Below are 26,312 nucleotides of genomic sequence, written 5' to 3' on the forward strand. Positions count from 1 at the left end.
GGTCTCACTCTTTCCTTTGGGGCTTGAAGGGAGGAGCATGATTCCTGGCGGGCTGGTCTTAGAATCAACTACCATCTACTATTCCTTGCCTGAAATGGTCATCTGGCCCTTGTACATGCTCACTCTCTGCTCCCTTTGGGCTTCGCCAAACTCTGGGCAGGGAACCTGGCTAGAATGTGTGAGGATCACTCAGTACCCAGCCCCAGGTCCTGGCCCCATCCCAGCACCCAGCTGAGGCTGCTTGCTTACATGTAGATATTTAGTGTCTGCTGGACACTCAGCCCTGTCTCCTTTGTCTGATCACAGTGACTATTCAACGTTGGACCCCCCATTACAGAAAACCAAAGGGAAAATGATTTAATCTGTTTTGGCTCTCTACCATTCCTTTAAATTATTATTTTTTTTCTTTTGCCTATCCTTTATGCCCTTCTTAAACACAGCATCTGGGTGGCATGTAAGCAAGTCAGTGCTGAGGCCAAAGGTGGCCAGAATCTCCAAGGGCTGGCGGTAGGCTTGCGGGAGGCCGTGGCCATGACTGACAGGGCAGATGTATGCCCTTAAGGAACAGTACACTGCTTTAGTGATTCTGACTCTACATACTTTTCTAGCACCAGAAGCAGTGATTGTGCATCCAGAGAGAGCAAATGGGCCAATTTTGATAATCCAAGCTACCCAGCAGGCTTCACTGGTTTCTATAAGCAGTCAGAAATCCCACCACGCTAGGTTGTTCGCAGTTTTATCCTAGGATTCAGAAGTCACTTGGGGGTATCTCTAATCCTTTCCGATACAGCATATGCCTTCCACTCTCCCTCTTGTGCTCCCCCATTTCCCCAGATCCTGCCCTGTCAAGAACCGTTGTTTTTAACTGTGGCTTTATCAAACCTCACAGTGATGCATTTAGTACCTTATTCTTGTCAAAACCTTTCACAAAACCACTGCCTCAGCTACCTTGAGTCTGTTCCCACTGAGCACATCCCTTCGTTAATGCCCCATTTCTCTGATGAGTTCCCCCCTGCCCTCCTTTCTTCATCTGTTTAATTTGTTTGCTGTGCACTTTGAACCCTTCTCTTGGAAGACATGACATAACACCATCTATTTCTATTTAAACCGTTATTCAGGACATGTTTGAAATGTGCATTATTCATGTATTATTCATGGGCATTACTGGAGATCAGTGTGCAAATCAGCTTTATTGGGCACCCCAGAGGCTGTAGCAGAGCCCCGCATACTTATAAATTGCATAGTATCATTTCCTGAAAAGCGAGCCTACTCTGCCTTCCGGGGGAAAATGATAGTTTCATGGAACTGCCGAGAACAATCATGATTTTGAAAGAGATCATATGGTCATTTCATTTGTCTTTGATGCACATACTTCCGCCAGCCGGGAGAACGCCTCAGCCAGGTTCGATTCATGTGGTTTTGAAACCTTATTCAGACCCAGACTTTGGTCAGCACCCCCTGCAAAACTCATGGCAGGGTTGTGGGTAAAATAAAAAAATCCCCAGCCTGTTTTGCTTAGCGGGAGAAGGAAAGGCTATTGTAGAGAACTTGCCCAATCTAAGGATACCCACGAGCAGAAGGCACAGACGTGGTTGTGAAGGTTTGGCAAGTGTAACTTTGGTGCCCTGCTTCCCTTTCCAAGTCTGTCCTCTGTTCAATGTTCCCTTCATGCTCTGAGCACTTCTTGTCTTGGAGGAAGTGATCCATGCACTGGGTTGTAGACATTCACCATACTGCTCCTCTTAGGAATACACGCTGTTAGAAAGATTAATGTGGAACCCCAATTTGGATATTTCTTTGGAAGGAGATGGAGGATTATGGCTCTTGGGTGAGGAGACATTTGGAGGACAAGTTGGCTTTCCTAGAGTCTCCCTAAATCAGATTGCATGTATGATTTAGATCCCTTCTATGCTTTGAGAAGGCAACCCTTTCCCAGCTGATGGGTAAAGCAGGCTCTGTACCAAAGTCAACTAGATCCTCTGGTTCCATTCTCTTTGCACCGGTAGTCTATATGCTCCAATAGTCCCCACGGGTAGATTAGGGTCTTTTGAAAGCACTCACTCTTTGAGGCTTCTGTACAGATATGTATTAAACAAACTTTTTTATTTATGAGCGGGTTGGATTCTAAAGACTACTGAAGTTGATTAGTTCCAAGGGTCCAAAGTGACATAATAAAAGCAGCTGCTTATGCCATTGATGGGTGATGGGCAGAGTTCACACACCTCTGCCACAAGTTCTGGCTTTGTTCCAGCTATAGAAGTTCTGATGTGGAAAGTTTTAAATGAAGGGCTTTTGTAGAGGGAAAAAATGAATGGCTCCCTTGAAGATGCAAAGGGGAGATATATTTCCGTGTGTACTGAATTCCTCACACTAACATCTCAAATTGTCAGAGCCCAGTAAACCTAAAACTTTTGGTTCATTAGTTCATTAATTAAATAAAAAATTTGTAAATGTTTATTCCATGCCACACTGGGCTAAGTGCACAGGATAAAACAAATGAAAGGTAGAGTCCCTATTATGTGTATGTGTGTACCCCCCCCCATGCACATATGTGCACACACATGTTTGCAGGGAATTAGTCCCACGATTAGGATTCAGTGGAATGAGGGTGAAGATGGAAAGAAGGTGGGAGTGTTTGGGGATTTGAGATGGATAAAAGGAGCTAACTCAGTGCTGGACGGGATGGCTGGGGAAATAAGCCAGAGGGATTGATGCTTGAGTTGGGTCAGGAAGGAAGATGAAGATCTTTGTAGGGAGAGAGAAGAAATAGGGTGGTCAATGCAGAAGAAGCATGTGTGGAAAGGCATAAAAACAAGAGGGGATGAGGCTGCTGAGGGAAACGAAGTAGTTCTGCAGCTAGGAAGTCTGAAGCATGTAGGGATTCTGGCATGAGAAAAGGTTGGAGAAGAAAATTGGATCCCAACGGGAGGTTCCAGGCATGCCTTTTTGAGGAGTTGGGACCTTATCCTTAAAGTGATGGGAATTGGCTGCAGATCTCAAACAAGACTATACACTTTGGTAAGACCACTGTGTTGGTAGTGGAGGCTGGATTAGAAGAGAAATGAGAATCAAGGGGCCAATCATGGTTCTGTGACAGCAGTCCAGGTAGGAAAGGCTCAGCAAAGATGGTGGCCGAGGTGGCTAGAAAGGAGAGGGACCTGAGAGTCACTGAGGAGAGTCACTGTGAATGACTGACCTGACGTGGAGACCAGAAGGTTCTCAGGCTTCACTCTGGTGATGGGATGGTGAGTGGACCATTCCCTGAGATGAGGAAGTTGAGGAGGGTCCTCCTTTTGGAGAAAGGGACTCATATTGGAAGAATATGTATCACCTCAGGGAACTATATTTAAAAAAAACAGAATTAGCTCGTATTAAGAAAAGAGAATTTTGGGGGTGCCTGGGTGGCTCAGTCATTAAGCAGCTGCCTTCGGCTCAGGTCATGGTCCCAGGGTCCTGGGATCGAGCCCCGCATCGGGCTCCCTGCTCCGCGGGAAGCCTGCTTCTCCCTCTCCCACTCCCCCTGCTTGTGTTCCCTCTCTCACTGTGTCTCTCTCTGTCAAATAAATAAATAAAATCTTTAAAAAAAAAGAAAAGAGAATTTTTAAAGATATAAACAAGCAGCTCCCAACGGTGAATGCAAATTCTAGGCTCAGTGGAGTAGCACTCTTCAGGCACCATCTCTCTCCATGGGGGACAGAGACCACTGATATTTAGGATGATGACCTTGAGGCCTTGTGAATCATTATCAAGGCTGAAAGATTCAATTACTTTCATTAAAGCAGAGAACTGAACTCTGGCATTTGAATTTATTCCAACTCTGCATGCTGCCCACTTTGGAAACAATTTAAGATAGTTTACAGATTTGGACTACTCAAGATAAGATGTTTTTGAGGAAAATAGAAGGAGTGGGAGCTTTTCAGACACTGGAGTTGAGCACACACCACCGTTTGATGATAAAATATCGCAAAAATTTTGCATTCTTTCCACTGAGGTAAAAAAAAAATTGGACTAATTCCTTTTTTGATAATATAAAGCTTGTGCTCTCATCAGTTGTAAAACATATTTCTGCACTAAAATTTAAACAAGATCCATTAATCATTATTCCCATTAAGGTGACCCCAGTCTTGTCACCATTCCAAGATTTAAATTGGTACCTTTTGTCTTCACCCCCAAGACCAGAGAGACATTCTTTAAACAATCTTTAAGTTTCTTTTCCTTCTCCTTCATCCCCATCCCATGTGCCTGAACAATTGCCATCTTCCTGGACCTTCTCTCCTTCATGCCCTGTCCTCTCTGACATCTCCTTTGTGTACCCCTGTTCTCTCATCTATACACAGATGACACCCTCATTTATATTTCCAGCCCCTGGATTTCCTCCCTGATTCATACACCCACCACTCTATTCAACATCGCCGTAAGGGCCGCCTATGACATATCTTCACCCTAAAGCAGCCAAACCTAAACTGCCTACTTCACAGTCCAAACTTGCTCTTCCTGCAATCTTCCCACCTCAGGTAACAGCACTTCTATCTTCCTGGGTGATATTTCAGCAACTTCTGTTGGCTTTACCTTCATCATACATCCAGATTCCTACTACCTGTCCCCACCTATTCCCTACCACTCTGGCACAAGTCATTACCATTTGTCTCCTGGATTATCAAAAAACCTCTACTGGGTCCCTTGCTGGTACTCCTGACCCCTGCAGAATGTTTAGATGAGAACAGTCAGAGTGATCCTACTACTCTGTAAGTTAGACTGTGTCCATCCTCAGCTCAGAACCCTCCAGCAGTTCCCATCACACATGCAGTAAATCTGAAGTACTCACAGTGGCCTTGTGGCCCCTTAATCTGGTCTCTGGCCCCTTTGCTCATTACATTTCCTACCAGTCTCCCCCTCACTAACTGTTCTAAGCACACTGGCTTCCTTTCTTCCATAGATTCCAAACACTGTCTTGTATCACGCAGGAGTTGCCTGTCCTTTGGTCCAATCATGGCTCATATTGTTCTCCCCTAGGTCCTTTCTGCCTGCCCCAAGCTCCCTCTTACTTTCAAGTTCAATTCAGGCTCACTTCCTCCATGAAGATTCCCTGACACTCCAATGATCTTCCTCTTTTTCAGACCCTATTGTTATTTTTTGACCACTGTGATCAACTCCTCACTCATGGGAAATAGCCTGGGACTCTTAGCTCAGTGATGCAGCAGGTTTGGGGCTAGCTAACCAGTGGGATGATAACTTCCCTAAAGGGAAGGACCATTTCTTTTATTTCCATCTCCTAAAGACCCTGAGTTTGGCATACCTGCTAATAAGACACTTTAGGATTCAGTTTGCATCTGCCTCTACATCAGGCTAAGATAGAAGGTGCAGGAGAACTATGGGAGCACACAATTACATGGATGCAGCTCAAATGCTTCATGTAAAAGAGTACAGAGTGGTAGGGAACAGGTGGGGACAGGTAGTAGGAATCTGGATGTATGATGAAGGTAAAGCCAACAGAAGTTGCTGAATTTACATGAGTACCACTCATGTAAAAGAAGCCACACCCAAAAGGATACATAGCGTATGATTCCATTTATGTTATATTCTGGAAAAATCAAAACAACAGGGATGGGGAATAGACCAATGGTTGCTAAGGGTTGACCCTTCAGAGGGTCAGCATGAAGGAATTGGAAGCATGTGGATCTATTCCGTATCAGCTGTGGCTATGAACCTATGTATCATTCCATGAATTTGACAAAAGTCAGAAACTGTACCCCAACAACAGTGCATTCTACTGTTTGTATGCTGAAAATAAATTTAGGGGAAAAACTCGGAACCAGACTAACACATTTAACTGTTGAATAAATATTTCTATTGCTACGGAAGAGAAAAGCCTGCTTTGTAGAAAATGAGGGATAGATCAATGCCAAAAAAATTAATTTACTTTTGGAGTATTATCGAAGCAAAACATAAGATTGGTTGCAAAAATATTTCCCAGTGTGTGAAATATTGTATTTATACTTTATAGGGACAACATTTTATCTTTAAAATAATGAAAGAGAAAATTATGAAAATATTGCAACTGTGTGCTAATGATTTAAAACAATCCAAAAGAAAACGACTATTGTATTATAGTTTGAAAAAACGTTCTCACGGCCAAGCACATACATTTTCATTGTTTATAATGTGCGCGCGCGCGCGCACACACACACACACACACACACATACACACAGTTTGGGAATACACATCTACACAAATATAAATAGCTATTACCTCATTTTCCAGGGATAACAACTCGAAAGGGAATTCAGACTGAGTCTACTTGTGCCAGGCACTGTTGCATTTGTGAGTTCTTATAATAATCCCCTGAGGAAAACAATATTACCCCCCATTTTATAGATAAAAACTATGGGGCCCAGAGAGGTTAAGAGACTGAACGAGGATGACAGGGCTGGTGAACGGCCGGGCCAGGATCCTATCGGGGCTGTCTGCCTCAGATGGTACCCTTGCCACATGCACCTGCTCCTTCTAGCAGTGCAGATGGAAGGCAGCCAGCGCCGTCAGCTCCCGCCATGGAGGCTCTGGCTTGAACAGCAGGTGTGTCTCTCAAGTCTGGCCTCTGCTGAGGACCTCTGTCCAGCCGCGGGACTTATAACCCCAGGGCTCCTGCCCCGTGAGTGGCCTCAGTTTGGTCAACATGGCAAGGAAAATCTGTCCCTTTGCAAAGTCACCGAGGCGGGGCCGGGATCTAAGTCCTGTCTTCCTCAGCTGCAGGGCCAGCTCAAAAACAAACAGCCTCTTTGCGGGCCCTTCTGTCAGGAAGATAAATGCTGCCTCATTGAATCCCTCACCAAGGAGCTTGTCCGAAATGGCAGCTGCTAGACTGAAACGCTTTGAAGATTGAACCCAGGAGTCCAGTTCCAGCCTCTCTTGCTGTCTTGCTGAGCAATTCAAACTCGCACTACAAATTTAAGTCTCTGTCGCAGGCTAGCCTAGAAGCTAAAAAGAATGAGTGACACAACTTCTCCAATGAGAGTGTTATGGAGTTGCCAGTCCAGGCCTGATCCCACTGGATACTCCCCCGTCCATCGTTGTAACAGCCCCCTGCCCCCAGGGTCTACCAAAGTTCTTTATAATGGACTTCAAGGACAAAGGGAAATCCTGACAGGCAATGGAGCCAGAAATGGGGAGAGTGGAAAGTCCCCCCTTCGCAGGAGACGGTGAAAGGTGAAGGGTCACTTAGGATTGTGTGTGTGTGTGTGTGTGTGTGTGTGTGTGTGTGTGTGTGTGTGTGTACACGGATGTCTGAGTATCAGAGCTGTTGTTTTTACTGTCCCAGCTCATGGCATCATCCCTTCCCTCTCGCCAACCCTCTCCCCCGTGTCACTGTTCCGTGTAAGCTGTTACTCGTAGCAAGAGTCCTCAGAGGGCAGGGGCTCAGGGAACTACATCCTAGTCCCCACATGCTGGGGAAGTGGCATAATGCCCCGGATGAGATCGGGGTGGGCACAAGGTCTGGACCAGTCCTCATTCTACCCCGCCTATCAAATTGGGGGAGACTATTGCAGTGGCAGGTCTCCCCACCAGGTGGCACTCACAGTTTAGCTTTTTATTTCTATTCATCTTGCTAGAAAATTTTGCCCTACCATCACTGTCAAGAACACATGACTTAACGCTTCCCAATTCATGTACTGATTTCACGTATTGTCATGTTTTGGGTTCTGTTGTCTTCTATACAATTACAGCGTATTCTTTCCCTCTGGGACCTTGGCAAGGGGTACTGTAAGGGGATAGCCATTACATCCAGTGGAAAGGGTCGCTTTCATCACACACACACACACACACACACACACACACACACACACACACACTCACACACACTCACACACACACTCACACACACTCACACACACACACTCACACACACACTCACACACACACACTCACACACACTCACTCACACACACACTCACACACACACACTCACACACACACTCACACACACACTCACACACACACTCACACACACACTCACTCACACACACACTCACACACACACTCACACACACTCACTCACACACACACACTCACACACACACTCACACACACACACACACACACTCACTCACACACACTCCTCAACAACTCTGAGGATAAGTCCTGAAATGTTTTTTCTATTCCAGTTTTTCTTATCTCCTGTCTTCCTGCCCCTTCCCTGTTCCTGTCCAAGGTCGGAATGGTGTGACCAGCTGGCACACTTCGTTTATTAGAACCCAGCACAGGATTACCTTTTCAGTATTCATGTCCATTACATAGTGGCCAAGGTTTGAATTGCAGCCTCAAGACATGCTCACCCCTGACTCTTAAAGGTCAAAGACCAGAGGGGTAAAGATGATGGTAAACTTGGCTTTGAGGGAGGGCATCAGAGCTGTTTGGGTCCGAGATGTTGTGACTAGATTTTACACGCCCATTCTCTCTGGGGAAGCTGTCTGTAGGGCTGAGCTGACTCAGGTTCTTAGAAGCCCCATAGCTAAAGTTATTGGACATGATCCAGTTATTAGAGTTCAAGACAAAAGATGTAAGATATCATCCCTGTCCTTAAAGAATACAGTCTACCTGGGAAGATAAGAAATTTAGTTACATAATGGTGTTGTTGCCGTAAGGTAATCTCTGCTAAGAGCTTCATGTTCAACATATTTGCTCTGAGAGTTCTTAAGGAAGCCTGTCCTTGAGTCCTGGGGGTTGGGGAAGCTTTCAAGAAGAAGAGGCCTCAGGTAGGTCTTGATAGGACTGGGTAGAGAGGGCAGACCCAGGAAGGAAGGGAGGAATCTCATGAGAGAGGCATAGGTGGAGACCTGCCAACCACACGTAGCTGGAGCTCAGTTAGTTGGCATCCTCAATGATAAATGGTTCCTTTAAAAATTCTATTTTATGAAAAGACCAAACCACAGATAATTCCCAATTCCTGACACATGGAAAGATGATATCTCTGAAGCCCAGAAAAATTATTCGTCTTTAAATTAATATTTATTTTTATTCTTGTTAGGTACTTAGAGTGACCTCATTCGTTCAACACATATTTGTGGGGTATTTTTATTATGCTGGTTGTTTTGTGGGAAATCAAGATATATCAGGCAGAACAGTTTTCTCTGGAGCCTTTATGCTAGGAAGGAAGGCAAGAAATATGAATAACTATGTCAGAGAGAAAGACAAAGTCTCAAAAGTTAAGTATAGAAAAATATTACAGAAGTTAAGAGTAAGATAAAAGTTATTTTTAGCTGGGGGATCATGGTAGGACAAGTTAATATAAAGATAAGGGGAGGGGAGAGACATTTTGCAGGGAGAAATGGCATGCACAAAACAAAGAGGTTGAGAAGAAAAGCCTGAATGAGAAAGGTTGTTCAAAGTTTAGGCTGGGGCCACATGGCACTCAGCCTTGCATGGCAGACTAAGGAATGAGTTCAGCAGGAAGCTGCTGTTGACTTTTTTGAGTAGATGGATAAATAGATCTTTTTGAAAAAAGGAAAAGTGCTTGGCACCAACATACAAGACAGACTGGAAGGAGAGGGAAGAGAATGAAGGGAGCTTCTGGTTAAAAGGCTATCTTTCAGTTCTGAAAGGGATTTGGCTTCATTAAGTTGGCATTTATTCTTATCATTCCGGAAATTAGCAACATTCCAAAAGTAAAATTAGAGAGACAAAGACCTGGAAATGATTTTTAGTGAAATTAGGAGACTTGTATAATTCACAGTTCCCAAAATACGTGTCCAGAGTCACCAAAAGTAGCTGAGAATCAGGAGAAATGGTGCAGGAAGTGAAGAGAAGAGGCATGGACAAGGGTTGGTGGTAGGTATTTCAGATGTTCCAACATCTCTGAACAGAGGGATACGCCCTCAAAAGCAGAAACTATATCTTTTGATTACAATAGTTGATGTAGGAACTGTGTTATTCAAAGGTGTTAGCAGAAGTTGTCACAAAATGGATCTGGCAGAGAGAATCAGAGGATGGGGGCTTCATAGAAGATTGTTATCAACATGCCATATTTGCATAGATTGTGTTGCAAATGTCTGCTAGCCTGCCCCTTCCCCTAAGGTACACTTTTCCTTCCAATAAAGGGCCTTCCTGACAATAGCTGGCCCAGGGATTCAATGAGGACTAAGAAAAAGAGGAGCAGGAACTAAGTCAATGCAAAGGTACTTTAAGAATAAAAAAAGCAGGGGCGCCTGTGTGGCTCAGTCATTAAGTATCTGCCTTCAGCTCAGGTCATGATCCCAGGGTCCTGGGATCAAGCCCCGCATCGAGCCCCGCATCGGGCTCCCTGCTCAGCCGGGGAGCCTGCTTCTCCCTCTCCCACTCCCCCTGCTTGTGTTCCCTCTCTCGCTGTGTCTCTCTCTGTCAAATAAATAAATAAAATCTCCAAAAAAAAAAAAAAAGAATAAAAGAAGCAAAATGGCATTAAAACTTACTAACAAATGAAGAATATTTACCAGAAAAATGTTTCCACAAAAATAGAACAAATTTGTGACCATATTTCACTACAAACCAAAAAGACAGAGAGAGAAAGAAACCCATACAAAGCAATCACCTCTACAAATAAAGAATTTGATGAAAAATATAAGAACTTAGGAAAGAAGGGACCAGATAATAAGACAAAACACAAGGAGTCAAATCTCAGGAGAGAAGTAGAAAATGAACAAACAGCCATCACAGAAATGAAGACAAAATTGTAAGAAGAACAATGGAGAACATACTCCATGGAAAACAATCACAGACACAGAGGAAGAAATTAGAGATGTCATAAAAATGAGTGCAACTCGAAGAAATAGGTGCAGGTTTACATAGGATATTATAATTAGAGAGGGATGGCAAAAGAGACTCGACATTTGCATAGTTGGAGTCTCTTAAGAGAAAAGTAAAAAATGGAAGAGAAAAAATATTTAAAACATGTAACTTAATGAAATTTTACTTATGTCAAAAGTTCACAGCATGAGATAAGAAACAGTGACCTAGAATGGTCAATATCAAGACAGAGTCAAGTGTATTTGTTAGATGTAAAGATTTTTAAAACATTCTCTGGGCATTGGGGCAAAACGATCAAAGCCTGCTTAAAGAAATAAAAATTAAACAGGCTTCAAACTCCAGTACAGCAAAATTCCATGACCAAGTATCATAGTGCAATACTTAAAAAAAACTCAAGGGAAGAAAGTATAAGTCAAGAATTTTCTATGCATCAAAACTGTCCTTTAAATATAAAAGTTATGTGCAAAAGTTATGAATATGCAAAAAATAAGGAAATATAGTTTTTATGAGCCCTTTTTGAGGAAACATCTAGAGGATGAACTTATGTTAGCCAACAGATGACTAGGAAGATTACAACAAAAGGCAAGGAACATTGAATATATTTCACTTCAGAATTAACACTAGTCCACATTTGGAGATGAGAGTAATGAGTCATAACATAAGTCTTCTGTGTTTGGACAATGTAGAAATGCTGCAATTAATAAAAGTTAAGAGAAAAGTTAAAAGAAGTTAGGGAGTAGAATAGTTTTGCTCACTGTCTCACTAAATAATAGTCAATAACTATTATTGCAAGCTGTTAGAAAATTGACATAATTAAGTGTACAAAGGTAAAATAAAGAAACATAATATTAACTATAAAAAGGTGGTCAGGGAAAGGGAAATGTGCTACTTTTGTAGTTTCTCAGAACAAGGAATTAATATATACTGTCTAAAGAAACAAAGCACTAAGGGGGTTATATATAATTATAAAGAAAATTTTTATATATAGGAAGGAACATGCCCCAAAACTGAAGCAAAGAAAATATACCACTAATTAAAATGCGAGATAGAGAGGAGAGAGAGAAAACATAAAATGGCAGATCTACGATAACTATACTTTTCATATTAATGTAAATAGGCTTAACTCACTTATCGAAAGAATTTCAGAGTGGATCAGAAAAACAAACCAAGCTATATGGTATATGGGTAACATACCAAAACAAAATAATTCAGTAAAGTTGAAAATAAGAGGTGAGCAAAAATATACTAAAGAAACGCCAGGGGCACCTGGGTGGCTCAGTTGGTTAAGTGTCCAACTCTTGATTTTAGCTCAGGTCATGATCTCAGGGTTGTGAGATAGAGCCCTGCATTGGCTCCACACTGGGCGTGGAGCCTGCTTAAGATTCTCTCTTGCTCCCTCTCCCTTTGCCCCTCCCCCCTCTAAAAAATGCTCCAAACTGAAAAGAACCAACAACATCAACAACAAAAAATCCCCTCAACTCTCTAAAACGAAAACACACCCAAAAATAAAGGAACAAAAAGGGAACTAAACAAGCCTCATGATCTTAATATGAGAAATGGTAGAATTCAGGCAAAAACAAGGGGTTAGATAAAATAAAGGCAGTTTTATCCTATAGTGTTCAACTCCTGAGTCTTTAACAATTATGCTTACTTACAACATCAGATAACATGGCATCCAAGTTTATAAAGCAGAAATTACAAGGAATAAAAAGAAAAGAAACAACCTAAGGGGCTTTAGTTTACCTCTTTCAATCTTTGATAGTACAAGTGATCAAAAACATTGGGAAAAACAAAATAGTATGATTCACATGTTGATGAGATGGCTATATCTCAAACTTTATTCCCTGAAAATAGAGAATAAACATTTTTTTATGTGCCTGGAGAATTGTAATAAAAATAGACCATATACTATGTTATAGAGAAAATTTCAATATATTCCAGGAAGTAGAAGTAATACAGACTGTGAGATAATAGAAAATATATATTTGGTCTCTGCCTCTGGTTTCTGGCACAGAGCTTCCGAAACCCTTATGATTTCTTTCTTTTTTAATTTTTTATTTAAATTCAATTTAGTTAACATATACTGTATTATTAGTTTCAGGGGTAGGATTTAGTGATTCATCAGTTGCATACAACACCCAGTGCTCATTACATCACATTCCCTCCTTAATGCCAATCACCCAGCTATCCCATCCCCCATCCACCTCGCCTCTAGCAACCCTCAGTTTGTTTTCTATAATTAAGAGTCTCTCTCTTTGTTTTTATCTTATTTTATTTTTCCTTCCCTTCCCCATGTTCATCTGTTTCATTTCTTAAATTCTACATATGAGTGAAATCATATGGTATTTCTCTTTCTCTGACTTATTTCCCTTAGCATTATACCCTCTAGTTTCATCCACATCTTTGCAAATGGCAAGATTTCATTCTTTTTGATGGCTGAGTAATATTCTGTTGTATACATATAGCACATCTTCTCTATCCATTCATCTGTCGATGGACATCTGAGCTCTTTCCATATTTTGGCTACTGTGGACACTGCTGCTATAAACATTGGGGAGCAGGTGCCCCTTTGAATCACTATGCTTGTATCCTTTGGATAAATACCTAGTAGTGCAATTCCTGGGTCATAGGGTAGTTCTATTTTTAACTTTTTTGAGGAACCTCCATACCGTTTTCCAGAGTGGCTGCACCAGCTTGCACTCCCACCAATAGTGGAAGAAGTTTCCCCTTTCTCCACATCCTTGCCAGCATCTGTTGTTTCCTGGGTTGTTAATTTTAGCCATTCTAACTGGTGTGAGGTGGTATCTCATTGATTTTGATTTGTATTTCCCCAGATGCTGAGTGATGTTGAGCATTTTTTTCATATGCCTGTTGGCCATTGGAATGTCTTCTTTGGAGAAATGTCTGTTCATGTCTTTTACCCATTTCTTGACTGGAGTTTTTGTTTTTTGGGTATTGAGTTTGATAAGTTCCTTATAGATTTTGGATAGTAACCCTTTATCTGGTAAGTCATTTTAATTTCTTAAGTGATAAGAGCACAAGGACCATCTTTTGTTTGGCCTTTGATCCATAGAGGACTCCTGAAACCTTGTGATTTCCTGGATGATAGCAATGTCTTTTGTTCTAATGAGGTGACTCTTGGTGAGCTCTCGTATGGGAGCTGGTCACCAGAAAGACCAAACCTTGATGAGAAATTTGGAATTTTCAGCTCCCCCGCCACCATCCTCTTGTGAAGAGAGAAGGATTGGAAATGGAGTTAATGATTGATCCTGCCTACATGATAAAGCCTCCATAAAAATCCTAATAGTAGTGTTCAGAGACCTTCCAAGATGGGGAACACATTCACCTCCCAGGAGGGTGATGCACCCCAACTCCACAGGGCAGAAACTCCAGCACTTGGGACCCTTCCAGACCTTGTTCTATGTATCTCTTCATCTGGATGTTCATCTGTATCCTTTAAGAAACTAGTAAGCATAAGTAAGTGTTTCCCCGAGTTCTGTGAACTGCTCTAGCAAATTAATCAAACCTAAGGAGGGGTCGTGGGCACCTCTGATTTATAGCTGATTGGTCAGAACCGTAGGTGCCAACCTGGGCATTTCATTGGCATCTGAAGGGGGGTAGACAGTCTTATAGGACTGCACCCTTAGCCTGCAGGATCTGACTCTATCTCCAGGTATGTAGTGTCAGAATGGAGTTAAGTTGTAGGACACCCAACTGGTGTTGCAGAGAATTACTTGGTGGGGGACAAAACCCCACACATTTGATGACTAGAAGTGTTAGAAATGCTGTACATATGGTAATAGCATGAGTTGTAAAGGAGACACACAGAAGGAAAAACTTTTTTTTCCAAATTTATAAACACTGATTTTTCACAATGCAATAAGAATAAAATTTAAGAAAAAAAAAGTCAGACAATACAAAGTATCTTCCAACTAGAAAATTTAAAAAAATGAAAGCTCTCATACAACTTCAGAATCGATGATGACATATAATCAAAACTGCATAATTTCTTAATAATAGAACACCCTGATTCAGACTGTTTGACATATGAAACATAGCCAAAGGAATGACCAAAGGAAAACTCATAGTTTTAAATATTTATATCAATAAAAAGAATGATATAGTAAATAAGATATCCAATTCAAAAAGTGAGTAAAATAGCAATAAAAAGCATAATAAATAAATTATTATAAATAAAATGAGAAATTAATGAGCTGGAAACTGAAAATCAACAGACTAGAACTATATCCAAAAAATAGGACAAAATTACAAAAAAAATTGAATAAATAAAGTAGTAGGTAATTCAAACAAAGGGGAACAATATCTTTTTAGGAGGACGGATAAACATAAAAAATGATAGAGGAAATTACTACAGAATGATAGGAAACTTCCAAATCTAACTTTTTAGAGATGACTTTGAAAATTTGGTTTACATCCATCATTTTCTAGAAAAGTACAATTTATCAAAACTGAACCCAGAAGAGATAGAACATACATTATTATGCTAATTTGAACAGAAGTAGATAAACTCACTAGGTTATTTTTGTTTACATAGAAGAATTCTATGAAACCATTAAAGAACATTATTTCAACTCTTCAAGAATAAAGAATAAGAGGGAATAAATCACATATTTTTAATGAAGTGGGAAAGTTATTGATAACAAAGCCTGAGGACAACTGCACAGAAAATAAAATTATAGGGAGCCTGGATGGCTTGGTTTGTTAAGCATCTGACTTCAGGCTCAGGTCATGGTCTCCGGGTGCTGGGAGAAGCCCCGCATTGGGTTCCCTGCTCAGTGGAGAGTCTGCTTCACCCTCTGTTCCTTCCCTCACTCATGCTCTTTCTCTCTCTCTCTCAAATAAATAAAACCTTAAAAAAAGAAAGTTATAAATAACATTCTATATAAATCCCACATATGAAGATTAATGTAAATATCCTAAATAAATCATTATTCCAAATAAATAAATCCTAAAAGTGAGGGAAAATAAGCCTATAAAAATTTGGATTTGTTTTTTTTTTGTTTTGTTTTGTTTTTAATATTTTATTTATTTATTTGAGAGAGAGAATGAGATACAGAAAGCATGAGAGGGGGTAGGGTCAGAGGGAGAAGCAGACTCCCTGCTGAGCCGGGAGCCCGATGCAGGACTCGATCCCAGGAGCCTGGGATCATGACCTGAGCCGAAGGCAGTCACCCAACCAACTGAACCACCCAGGCGCCCTAAAAATTTGGATTTGATCTGATGAATAATCTAAGGTAATTAAATCTACAATAAACAATAAGAAAATTCACTAAGGTAATGGAGTAAAAACACATTGTACAGAAATTTATAGCTTTCATATAGATAAACAATTTCCAGTTAGAAAACAATGGAGGAAATATCCCAATTTACAAGAGCAACTAAAATGGTAAAATAGCCATGAATAAAACTAATAAGAAATGTGCTGACCTATAGGAAGAAAACCTTAAAACAGTCCAGAAAACACAAAAGAACAAATGACCAAATAGGAAGAGGTGTGATACTGTATTAATTATATTGTATTACCTGGCATTAAAAATTGAGCTTAAAATGTATAGTAAGTTAAGTGTAATTGATACTGATTTCTTGCTCAGACTGAGGCAATGGCCATCTGCAAATGATTGGATGGGACCTAGGCTCCTTCCAACTTGTTGATTTCCTATCTGCTAGAACTGCCTGGTCTTCTGATTCCAACCTGTGCAGAGGAAAGACAGCATGGCAAAAACATACTCTTCATAAATACTTCGGCCTAGAGGAACATAGCAAACCTGCTTTCCTTCTGTTAGCTTCTCTCGACTCACCTTCCCATGACACCTGCAGGTAAGGGTGGGTGGAAAATGTAGTCCCTCGCTAGGCAGCCACTTTCTAGGAGCAGCTTTGGAACTATTTTGGTGAACAACTAACCATCTTTGACATTCATGTCTTTGTATAGGCAGACTCAACATTATAAAAATATCAATTTGCTCATGATAATTTTTAAATTTAAGGTAATTAACATTACAAATGTTTTTTGAAATGGTGTTTTAAAGCTCTTAAAGAAACTAAAAAATAAGTATAGCTGGAAAAACTCTGAAAAAAGAAGATAAATGAGGTGTAAATAATTTTACCACATATTAAAATATTATTATTAAGTCCCAATGATTAAAATAGTGGGATATCAGAGCATGAATTGATGAATGGACCAAAGGAAAATAATTGAAAGTCCAGAAATGGCTTAAAATGAATATGAGCAAATTTAGAATACAGTAAGTGGGAGAAATTTACTAAGATAAACTCCAAAAAGATCAAAGATTTAAGAAGAAATAAAACCATAAAAATAAAAAGTAAAATGTAGGAACATTTTTAATCTTAGCATGGGGAATATCTTTCTAATTATAATTCAATACTCATGAAGTACTAAAAAAAGTTTGGGATTAGACCACATAAAAATTAAAGAAAAAAGTTCTGTGTGGCATTTTTGGTCTTTTAATGACATTCTTTTCATTTCAGGCCTAACAAATTATTCAATTTAATTGAAGTAATAATAATAGAACATTTATGACCAAGTTCATGAATGAGCATACAATGGCGGCTACATTTCAACCACCACCTGGTTGACGGTTTTACCATTGGTTGTAAGATCAGAGATCTAGAAGAATTTTGAGATCCTAGCTCAATATCAATGCCATATGGTATAATATATATACTTGTATTACATAAAGTAAAGCAAGTATTCTTTATATCAGTTTGAATCAAAGATGAGCTACTAAATGTAAATGTAAATTGATCATTTACAATATATTTATGGTCTCAAAAGATTGTCATAATAATTTGTGTATCACTCACTGAAAGATTCTATTTGTAATCTTATCTAAGAAGAGTACATCAGTAATAATTTAGGCATAATCTTTGCTCTAGATCAAAATTTTCAGAACATTTTTTGTACTCGTTTGCTAAACACTAGATGCTATTATTTGGTATTTATTATTAAAAAACCAGTGGAGACATATTTTATTGACTATTTACACTCACACACACATGCACGTGTGTACACACACACACCCATTCAGGTGCATGTACACAGTACATCTCTTTCTCAAAGGGCTGAAAAGGACTAATCATGTCCACAGCAGGGAAGAATAAGTGAGGGCGCCTGGGTGGCTCAGATGGTTAAGCATCTGCGTTTGGCTCAGGTCATGATCCTAAAGTCCTGGGATCGAGTCCCGCATCGGGCTCCCTGCTCCTTGGGAGCCTGCTTCTCCCTCTGCCTCTCTCTTTGTCTCTCATGAATAAATAAATAAAAATCTTTAAAAAAAAAAGAGCATATTCATGAATCAGATTTCTGTTTTTAGTTCTATTGTGATGGTTAATTGTTTGTTACCATAAGTAACAACTTATGCCTTGGTTACAGTTTTCAGCATGGAGAAATATTAACTGTCTATATCCCTTTGGTGAAATACAAGCTCTCCTGACTTAGTCCTGAATAAATCTAACACAATGTCATGTAATATCAAGCACTGACTACTTAAATGGACACAGAAAACTTTATTTCACCCAAAGAAACAGCAAATGTTATCAACAGAAGAACACAGGGACCTAAACTACTGGTTTCTGTCAACCAGAACTTCATCCAGTAGGACTACCAATAAGATCAAGCTCATTTGAAGATAAGCCCACTTGAGAAGTTTGACTCACCATTTCTTTTCAAGATGACTGATTGACCCTCACATCACATTTCAGGGTTTATTTATTTTTTTCAATGCCCTTTGGGGTTACAAATTTGGTCCAAATCAGTCAACTCTTTTGAAATTTATTTTGGAGTAAACAGCATGTTATGGGCAGAATACCAAGCAATTCTGTTGAACCTGAAGAACACCTTGCTTGGTCATCAAATATATGTGTTCATTGTTCTTTTCTGCCACAGATTTTAGTTCAGCTTTTGTCCTTCACTTTGGCACATGTGAAATGCTGGTTATAAATCTAAAGAACTAGGAACAGAGAGCTGATGGCTCAATTTATAGCATCTAATACTAACAACATAGGTCTTCCAGAGGTGGCCTATAAATATTGATTTTAAAATGGAAACCACCAAGAAGCATATAAAAACCATTCTAAAAACACAATTTTCTAGAAAATTCTTTTCCTTTTTTTTTGGTTTGAGGACTCAAAGAAATTTACTCTGAGGGTGATTGACATCCTCATTGCCTCTGTTTGGGCGCTAATGGCCTCCCGGTCTGTTGACATGGCCTACTGCTAAAGAGTTAACCCTATTGGCATGTTTGTCTTACCCCTGCCTAATGATCCCTTAAGCAGGCCACAAATCTTCCTTGCTCTGGATGACAGTTAATGAACTGTAAAAGTCTTGCACCAATATTTCTACTTCATCTGCAAGCTTGAAGAAAGCAAGTTTGTTTTTCATCCTCGAAAAGAACCAACTGTATTTCTTAGGCAGACAAGGATGATTTGTTTGCGTGGACCTCTTTTTAGTTAGGAGGACATCTTTTGAGCTTGGGAATTTGATTCAGAAAATCACAAGCTTCTAATTAGTCTCAGGATATTTTATGTGCTTGGTTGTGTTTTATTAGCCTAATTGTACTGCAAGCTCTTCTAATGAAGTAACTCTGTGACCTTGAGCAAGTCACTTAACCTCTCTGGGCCTAGTTCTTCTTCTGTAAAATGAGAATTCTAATACTGTTACTGTATCACAAAATTCCTTAGAAGATCAAATGAGATATTATTATGTTTTTAAAATATCATTAAACATTACTCGATTAATGCTCAGAAGTTTAAATCACAGATCTGTACTTCTGAAACAAATAATGCAACATATGTTAAGAAAAAAGGAAGAAAAGAAGATAGCAGGAGGGGAAGAATGAAGGGGAGTAAGTCGGACCGGGAGACGAACCATGAGAGACGATGGACTCTGAAAAACAAACTGAGGGTTCTAGAGGGGAGGAGGGTAGGGGGATGGGTTAGCCTGGTGATGGGTATTAAAGAGGGCACATTCTGCATGGAGCACTGGGTGTTATGCACAAACAATGAATCATGGAACACTACATCAAAAACTAATGATGTAATATATGGTGATTAACATAACAATGAAAAATTAAAAAAATCCAATTAATCATCACACAGTATATGTATATATACAGGCATGCATATATATTTAGATAAATATATATTCCTATACCCTTTGAGACAGTTCTACAAGGTATAATTGTTTTGGAAGACTAAGCAAAATGAACTATAATTTGGCATGAGAAAGCAAGAGTAATAATATATTTTTTTAAAAGCATCCTTTGCATATTCTGGAATAATTGTTATATGCAGGCCCCTAGTCATATTACCCTTTGCCTTAGATTTTGACTGGTGCTGCCTCACAGAAGTTCTAATGTCCTTCCAAATTGTTGTTTCAATTGAACTCTGTTTCATATTTACCAAAATGATAACCATTAGATATACTGCTAATTTTTTATTCCATTTCTAATTTACCCTTCTGTGATTTTTTAAATCTTTTTGAAAGATTTTATTTATTTATTTGAGAGAGAGAGAATGAGAGGAAGAGAGAGAGCATGAGAGGAGGGAGGGTCAGAGGGAGAGGTGGACTCCCTGCTAAACAGGGAGCCCAATGCGGGACTCGGTCCTGGGACTCCAGGATCATGACCTGAGCCAAAGGCAGTAGCTTAACTGACTAAGCCACCCCGGCGCCCCTTCCCCTCTTCTGTGATTTTAGAAAGAATTCTGGTTCTTCAGTTCTTCTTTTTCTTATCCTATTCAGCTGGGATTGGGCAGCGCAATAGTCTTAAACCAAGTGTTCCAGGTGATTACTGATGCATTTTCTTAGCTACTCACCTTTTTCAAGGTTCTACTAATTTCTTTTTTTTTAATTTAAGTTCAATTAGCCAACATACAGTACATCATCAGTTTTTGATATAATGCTCAATGATTCATCAGTTGCATATAACACCCAGTGCTCATCACATCACGTGCCCTCCTTAATGCCCATCACCCAGTTACCCCATCCACCACCCCCCGCCTCCCTATCCTCAACCCTCAGTTTGTTTCCTGGAGTCAAGAGTCTCTCACAGTTTGTCTCCCTCTCTGATTTCTTCCCATTCAGTTTTCCTTCCCTTCCCGTATTTTGCTCTGCACTATTCCTTATATTCCACATATGAGTGAAACCATATAATAATTGTCCTTCTCTGATTAACTTATTTCACTTAGCATATACCCTCCAGTTCCGTCTATGTTGATGTAAATGGTGGGTATTCATCCTTTCTGACGGCTGAGTAATATTCCATTGTATATATGAGCCACATCTTCTTTTTCCATTCATCTGTTGAAGGATATCTTGGCTCCTTCCACAGATCTACTAATTTCATTATGAAATGTATCTTGACAAATCTTGTTTCCTTTAAAGCAGACTTAGCTCCACTTTTGTGCTGGAGGATTTGGTCAATGTAGATTTTTTTTTTAGGTCTTACTGCCAGTTCAAATCACAACTTTTAGCTGTGATTAGAACACAGTCCACCACCAGATAGAATTCTGTGCATCTGGTGTAGAATCCAAAAGAGCTTCTTTGTCTGGCAGAGTTGTCCATTCCTGTGGCTCAGTCTGTGTCTTTAAAATGTTGATATCGGTAAGGCTTTTGTCATTGGCTATCCTCTCTTCCAAAATTTCTTCATCCACTTTTTAAAAAAAAATAACCGAAGTCCATACTTTATTCAGATTTTCTTAGTCTTTTGCCAGTATTCTTTTTCTGAACCAGGACCCCACTCAAGATACCATGTTATATTTAGTTGTCATGTCTCCTTGGGCTCCTATAAACTATACTAGCTTCTCAGACTTTCCTTATTTTTGATGACCCTGAAAATTTTGAGAAGTACTGATCAGATACTTTGTAAAATATCCCTCAATTTGGATTTGTCTGATGATTTTCTCATGATTAGAATGAAGTTATGGGTTTGGGGGAGGAAGACCACAGAAGTAACAGACATTCTCATCACATCAGGGTACATACTATCAATATGATTTATTGCTATTGATGTTGACCTTGATCACCTGGATGAGATGGTATTTGTCAAATATTTCCCCTACAAAGTTACTCTCTCCCCTTCCTGTTTCCATATTGTACTCTTTCGAAGGAAGTCACTATATCCAGCCCACACTTAAAGAATAGAGAGTTACTCATTATCTCTTTGAGGGGGAGTACATACACAAATTATTTGGAATTCTTCAACAGGGCAGAATTGTCCTTTCTCTCTCAATTATGTGTTTATTCAATCATTTATTTATGTCAGTATGGATTCATGGATATTTATTTTACACTTTGGGTTACAAATCAACACGACTTTATTCTGGTGCTCACGTTTTTCCACGTTTGGCCATTGGGATTTCTTGAAGTTGGCTCTTGTGTCTTATTGACATAACTACCCTATCATTTTTTTTAAAAGCCCTTTCTTACTTTCTGGCACCACAAACTATTCCAGGTTCATCTTGTATATTTCCCTCACCAGTCCTAGAATCAACCATTTTTCCAAGGAGCCTTCATTCCATTTATTGCAGAATGGAATTGGAAACCAAGACCTGGGCGCTAGGTATACTGATCAGGTGGTGGTGTTTCTTTTAGGGCATCTCTGCTGACAGAACAAAGAATTATATTTTTATATAATAAGCAATGTATATACACTTATTTTTAAGTATTTCTGTATTTGACCCTCTGTATCTATATTAAACAGAACTTTCATACTGAAATCCCCAACTCTAATCCATTACCACATGGATCATTCTAGACTTTTCCCCTTCTTATCTGTCATCTCCCACTCCAACGGTAAGAAATTTAGCTCCCACCATCTGCCATTTGTCTACAGAATTGTTCAATTCCAGTACACATGTAGAGCAGTATCAGAATTGTTAACCCGTACGCTTGTGGGAACAACCTTATCAACCACAATACAGTGCTGATGTATATATAGTTTCTCTTGCCATTAGTCTTACAATCTTTGCTTATTTCCAAAGTAGCTTAGGTCCACACCTTTCCCCCACCTCCTTCAGTAATACAGTTGTATTACAGTTAGGTTTGTTTTGTTTTGTTTTACATTCTGCATTTCTTCCTGTGATCTCTTGGCTCCCTTAATGGTTTTTTTAAATTTGTCTTCATTCAATTTTATACTTTCAATACTGTATGACTTATCAAAAGACTGATAATTTCCTGCACATTTTTATCCTGAGTTTGTTGGCTTTTCTGGCACAAACCCATATACATGCTACTACTTCTTTACCTGAAAAATCAAGTACATACAAAGCATATGCTCTCTGTATTAATAAGTGTGCTTAGTTGTAGATGAGGAGAATCCACTCTAGGTAGTTAGAGTTATAATAAAAGACAATATATAACAGCAGAAGCTACAATCATATAATGACTAATAATGTGTTTGCTGTGTGTCAGATTGCATTCTACATGCTTTATGTATATTCATTCCTTTATGCCTCACAAAAGCCCTGTAAGATAGCTACCTCTTTGCTCCATTTTTTGGACAAGGAAGCTGATGCATAAACCAGTTAGATCCTTGCCTGAGATCAGACCATTAGTCAGGGGTTGAGGCGGGGCTGGAGCCCAGGTTGTTTTCTCTAACTCCCAGAGGCGTCGGAAGGGCTAGAGGGAAACTTGAGGCTGATTTCCAGAGCAGTTCCTAGAACTATCTTGCAGAAGTGGCCTGGTGAAGGAGCTGCTGCTGTTGCCACTCTCAGAACCACACTGCCCCAGACATGATCCAAAAGTAGCCTCTGCTGCCACTGTCTCTACTTCCAGCCATGGAAACATGCTTCTGTCACTACCCTAGGCTGCAAGGTGGAAGCTGCATCCTTGCTCCTTTTCTCACTTTCAAATCTAAAGCTCTTGCATGCGGGTCTGATTGGAGGAACTTAAATCCCATGTCTGTACCTTAGTACCCCAGGAGGCCAAGACTTGCATTTATTGTACTAGGCCATCATATTAGTGCTATTCAAAGGGGAGTAATCATCTTTGTAATCAGACAGCAGCAAGAATATGAAGCAATGTTTTTTTTTAAATTTTATTAAGACTTTATTTTTTTAGAGCACTTTAAAGTACACAGCAAAATTGAGGGGAAGGTACAGAGATTTCTGATATACTCCCCCATTATCAACACCCCCTACCAGAGTGGTACATTTTTTTTAAAGATATTTTAAAATTTATTTATTTGAGAGAGAGAGAAAGAGAGAGAGAGAGAGAGAATGAGCTTGGGGGAGAGGGAGAAGCAAGCTCCCCGCAGAGCAGGGAGCCTGATATCAGGCTTGATCCCAGGACCCCAAGATCATGACCTGAGCTGAAGACAGACACTTAACCAATTGAGCCACCCAGGTGGTCCCAGAGTGGTATGTTTTTTACAACTGATGTACCTACATTGACACATCATAATCACCCAAAGTCCGTAGTTTATATTACATTTAACTCTTGGTGTTAAAAATTCTATGAGTTTGGGAAAATGTTTAATGGCATGTATCTATCATTATGGTATCATAGAGAGTATTTTCATTGCCCTAAAAATCCTCTGTACACCACCTCTTTATCCCTCTCCCACTCCAATCCTTGGAAACCACTGGTTTTTTTGTTTTGTTTTGTTTTGTTTTTTTTGTTTTTACTGTCTCCACAGTTTTTCTTTTTCCAGAAGTCATATAGATGAAATCATACAGTGCGTAGCCTTCTCAGATTGGCTTCTTTCACTTAACAATATGCATTTAAAGTTCTTCCATGTCTTTTCATGGCTTGACAGATCATTTCTTTTTAGTGCTGAAAAATATTCCATTGTCTGGATGTGCCATAGTTTATTCATCCATTCACCTGCTGAAGGACATCCTTGTAGCTTCTAAGATTTGGCGATTATTGGGGCACCTGGGGGGGCTCAGTCTCTTAAGCATCTGACTCTTAATTTTGGCGCAAGTCATGATCTCAGAGTTGTGGGATCGAGCCTGGTGTGGGTCTCTGCGCTCAGTGCAGAGTCTGCTTGTCCCTCTCCCTCTGCTCTTCCCCCTGCCCGTGCTCTCTCTCTAAAATAAATAAATAAATAAATAAATAAATAAATAAATAAATAAATAAATAAATAAAATCTTAAGAAAATAAGATTCGGCAGTCATGAGTAAAGCTGTTGTAAACATCCTTGTGCAAGTTTTTGTGTAGGTAGAGTTTTCAGCTCCTTTGGGTAAATATGAAATAGCATAATTGCTGGATTTTATGGTAAATGTAGGTTTAGTCTGTAAGAAATCTCTAAATTGTCTTCCAAAGTAGGTGTACTATTTTGCTTTCCCACCAGCAATTTATGAGATTTCCTGTTCCACATTCTCACCAGTATTTGGTGTTGTCAGTGTTTTAGATTTTGGCTATTCTAGTACGTGTGGTGATATCACACTGTTGTTTTAATTTGGATTTTCCTGATGACATATGTGTGGAATATCTTTTGTAAATATTTTTCTTCTAGTCTGTGCTTGTCTTATTCTCTTTAAAGTGTCTTTCCCAAAGCAGAAGTTTTTCGTTTTAATGAAGTCCAGCTTATCAATTATTTTTTTCATGGATTGTGCTTTTGGTGTTGTCTCTAAAAAGACATCACTATACCCAAGACCATTCAGTTTTTCTTTTGTCTTATCTTCTAGGAGTTTTATAGTTTTGCATTTTACATTCAGACCTATGATCCATTTTGAGTTCACTTTTTATGAAGAGTGTAAGGTCTATTTCTAGATTCATTTTATGGCATGTGGATGTTCAATTATTCAACAATATGTTGAAAAGACTATCTTTGCTACATTGTATTGTCTTTGCTCCTTTGTTGAAGATCGGTTGACTATATTTATGAGGGTCTATTTCTGGTGTCTCTATTCTGTTCCACTGATCTACATGTCTAGTCTTTCAGTAGCCCCACACTGTCATAATTATTCTAGATTTATAATAAGTCTACGAGCCAGGTAGTGTCAGTCCTCTGACTTTGTTTTTCTCCTTCAATATTGTGTTGGCTATTCTGGGTCTTTTATCTCTCCATTTAAACTTTAGAATTAGTTTGCAAATATCCACAAAATAATGTGCTGGGATTTTGATTGGGATTGTATTAAATCTGTCGATCAAGTTGGGAAGAACAGATATCTTGAAACTATTGAATCTTCCTATCCATGAATATGAAATACCTCTCCATTTATTTAGTTTTTTGATTTTGTTCATCAGTTTTGTACTTTTCCTCTTATTGATCTTGTACATATTTTGTTAGATTTATACCTAAGTATTTCATTTTGAGGGGCACTAATGTAAACGGTGTCATGCTTTTAGAAAGGAAAGGTTTTAAATTCTCATGACAGTCCTAGTTCTAGATGAGGAGACTGAAGCACACAGAGGTAAGACAGTTTCTCCAAGGTCACATACTGAGTGGAGGAGTCAGGTGTTGAACTCACACAATCTGTTGTAAGAATTTGAGTTCTTAACCACTCAGAAATCTTGCCTCTCTAGAACTATATTTCAGATAGAAAAGTAATGCAA

Source organism: Zalophus californianus, chromosome 14 (genome assembly GCF_009762305.2).
Source record: "Zalophus californianus isolate mZalCal1 chromosome 14, mZalCal1.pri.v2, whole genome shotgun sequence".
In the NCBI taxonomy this organism is placed as follows: Eukaryota; Metazoa; Chordata; class Mammalia; order Carnivora; family Otariidae; genus Zalophus; species Zalophus californianus.